Source organism: Notamacropus eugenii, chromosome 1 (genome assembly GCF_028372415.1).
Source record: "Notamacropus eugenii isolate mMacEug1 chromosome 1, mMacEug1.pri_v2, whole genome shotgun sequence".
NCBI lineage: Eukaryota > Metazoa > Chordata > Mammalia > Diprotodontia > Macropodidae > Notamacropus > Notamacropus eugenii.
The window spans coordinates 273,322,401-273,326,169 of record NC_092872.1 but is presented as its reverse complement, the minus strand read 5'-3'; the positions used below and the strand labels follow the sequence as shown (position 1 = coordinate 273,326,169).

Genomic DNA, 3,769 nt, shown 5'->3' with positions numbered 1-3,769 from the left:
ATCATGATGAAAAGCAAGATTTAAATTGAACTATGAGTGGCTTAAATACTATAATAAAGATTTTCTGGTTTATCCATTAGAAAATGAAGAATTATGGGCAGCTAATGATCAGAGTTTAGTGTCCTCAGATTTGTGATTTAAAAAAAAATGTTGGGCTTCTGCCAGTCCGCGGAGCAAAGGTGACAGAGGGAAGGTCCGCGCCCGACTAGGCAGCGGTGCCGCGAAGCCTCGGTCCCCTTCCCGTTGCCCGCCGCCCCCTCCCCAGCCCGCACAATGCTGGCGGTGCAGCGGCTCCTGTGGGGATCGCTGTCCTCCAGGGGCCTGGCCCGGCTCACTTTCCAGGAGGTGGGGACAGCACCCCCAAGAAGACGACATTCGGGTCCCTGAAGGACGAGGATAGTATCTTCACCAGCCTCTACTGCCGCCATGACTGGAGGCTGAAGGGGCCTTGAGTGCGGGTGAAAAGATGAAGGAGATGCTGCTGAAGGGACCTGACTGGATTCTGAATGAGGTCAAGAACTCTGGACTTCAGGGTCGCAGCGGCGCTGGCTTCCCCACCAGCCTCAAGTGGAGCTTCATGAACAAGCCATCAGACGGCAGGCCAAAATACCTGGTTGTGAATGCAGAAGAAGGGGAACCAGGGACCTGCAAAGACCAGGAGATCATAAGGCATGAACCCCACAAGCTAGTCGAGGGCTACCTTGTTGGGGGCCGGGCCATGGGTGCCCGGGCTGCCTACATCTGCATCCGGGGCGAGTTCTACAATGAAGCCTCCAACCTGCAGGTGGCCATCAGGGAGGCCTATGAGGCTGGGGTGTTTGGCAGGAATGCCTGTGGTTCTGGCTACGACTTTGATGTGTTTGTGGTTCGGGGGGCCAGGGCCTACAGCTGTGGGGAGGAGACAGCGCTCATCGCGTCCATTTGAGGGGTTAGCAGGGCAAGCCTCGCCTCAAACCACCATTTCCTGCTGATGTGGGCGTTTTTGGCTGCCCCACCACGGTGGCCAACATGGAGACAGTAGCCGTGTCCCCCACCATCTGCCACGGTGGCGGGTCCTGGTTTGCCAGTTTTGACCGAGAGCAGAATTCAGGCACCAAGCTCTTTAATATCTCTGGCCACGTCAACCACCCCTGCACCGTGGAGGAGGAGATGTCGGTGCCACCCAAGGAGCTGATAGAGAAGCATGCAGGGGGTGTGATGGGTGGTTGGGACAACCTCCTGGCTGTGATCCCAGGTGGCTCATCTACACCTCTAATCCCCAAGTCTGTGTGTGAGACCGTCCTGATGGACTTCGATGCGCTGATCCAGGTTCAGTCAGGGCTGGGTACTGCCGCCGTCATCGCCATGAACCGCTCCACAGACATCGTGAAAGCTATTGCCCACCTCATCGAGTTCTACAAACCTGAAAGCTGTGGCCAGTGCACGCCTTGTCGAGAGGGTGTGGACTAGATGAAGAAAGTGATGTGGCGATTCGTCAAGGGGGATGCCCGTGTGTCTGAGATTGATGCCTTCTGGGAGATCAGCAAACAAATTGAGGGCCATACCATCTGGGCCCTGGGCGATGGGGCTGCTTGGCCTGTGCAGGGCCTGATCCGCCACTTTCGCCCAGAGCTTGAGGATCGAATGCAGCATTTTGCACAGGGCTACTCAGCGCGCCAGGCGACCTAGGCTGGAGCCTGCCACCCCTTTCTCCTTTCTTGTGCTACTTTGTGTGAATAAAGTCAGAGCTACCCTCGGCCGCTGCTGAGTTTCTATTTAAAAAAAATATATATTTTATCAGCATATGAAGGATGTTTTAAAAAAGGCTAAGGAAAGTGGATTCTTTCTTCTCTTTCATCTCCCAAGGTAATAATGAGTTGCCAAGTCCTGTTCATTCTACCTCTTAAATGTTTCATGTATTCATGTGGGCCTCTCCACTGTCTCTGTAAAGACTAGTTGTCTCTTATCTCTTCTCCCTTAGAATACTGTAAGACTTTTAACCGGTCTTCCCAGATCCATTCTTTCATTTCTCTATCCAACCTTCCTACTGTAACCTGGATGATCTTGCAAATATATTACACTGGCAATGTCCCTCCTCTGTTTAAAACTTTCAGTGTTTCTTTCTTTTGTAACCACAATGAAGCATAATCTATTAGGTTTGGTACTTAAATCTTTAAAGAATCTGACTAAATGACCTTGTGTGCTTATTTTATATTACTTCTCTCATACACTTCACAGTGAAGACAAACTGGCTTTTTCTTATTGCTCACATATTCCATTCCCTCTCCCATTTCCATGCCATTCCATAGACTGTGGCCCATGACAGGGACACATTCCCTCCTCAACTCCACGGCTTAGAATCAGTAGTTTCTTTCAAAGCTTCAGCTCAAGAAAGATCTTTTGGAAAAGCCTTCCTTATTCTCTTCATTGATTAACTCTAACTTATATAGTATACATTTTTATTGTGCAGTCATTTATCTGCTTGTCTTTCCCCCATTACAATGAATTACTTGAGAACAGAGACCAATTATTCCATTTCTTTGTATTGCCAGTGCTTAACACTGTCTTTGGTACATAGTAGGTGCTACATAAATGCTTGTTGACTGGCTAACTGGTTCTCTTTTAAAATTAATTTATTTGTTTTCAGTTTTCTACAATCATTTCCATAAGTCTTAGATTTTCTCCCCCTCCTTCTCCCTTCCCTCCCTGAGATGGCATATAATCTTATATGGGTTCTACACATACATTCTTATTAACCGCATTTTCACAGTCATGTTGCATGGAAGAATCAAAACAAATGAGAAAAATCATAAGAAAAACCACAACAAAACAAAACACAAGATAAAATAGTCTGTTTCATTCTGTGCTCTGATTCCATAGTTCTTTCTCTGGCTTTTTGCCTTAAGAGTCCTTGGGGAATGTTTTAGGTCTTGCATTGCTGTGAAGTGCTAGCTCTACCAGTAATAGTCCTGGTGCATTGTGACTGATACTTTGTATAATGTTCTCCTAGTTCTCTTCATTTCATTCAGCATCAGTTCGTATAAGTCTTTCCAGGCCTCTCTGAAGTCTTCCTGTTCGTCATTTCTATAGCACAATAGTATTGCATCACATGCATATACTATAACTTGTTCAGCCATTCCCCAACTGATTGGCATCCCCTTGATTTCCAGTTCTTGGCCACCACAAAGACGGTTGCTATTAATATCTTTGTACATGTGGGACTTTTCCTCATTTTTATGATCTCTTTAGGATACAGTCCTAGAAGTGATATTACTGGATCAAAGGGTATGCACATTTCTGTAGGTCTGTACAGTAACCTGATTAGTTACTGTAACTGCCGATAGATGTATTTCCTCCCCAAACGTCTTCATTTGTTTTTTTTTTTCTTTCACACATTTTATATAAACCTGTATATCCCTGCTGCTTCATTTGAATGTGAGCTTCTTCTAGGTAAGGACTGTTTTATTTTTGTCTTGGTATTCCAAGTACATAGCACAGGACTTGACACGGTAAACACTTAAATACTTAAGAAATGCTTATTGATTGATTGAGTGATTGGATTTGTTTTGTAAATACTGTTTCTCCACATATGTATGCATTTCACCTCCCCCCCCAAAGAATAGGAACATCTTGAGGATGCAGAGTTGATGTTTCACAAATTCTTGTTTGATTAATTCACTAATCTCTATCTCATTTAGTTTGTTTTGTTATAGTCTACATTGGTGACTACCTGGATAACTCAACTCTTCCTGTCCTTCTGTCTTTCCTGTCACTTTACTTACATAGCCCC

At 45.7% G+C, this 3,769-nt stretch overlaps 1 pseudogene; it reads left to right on the top strand.

Moving 5' to 3' along the window:
• Positions 1–273: 273 nt before the first annotated feature.
• Positions 274–1,727, top strand: LOC140525158 (NADH dehydrogenase [ubiquinone] flavoprotein 1, mitochondrial-like; annotated as a pseudogene).
• The last annotated feature ends 2,042 nt before the right edge of the window (positions 1,728–3,769 follow it).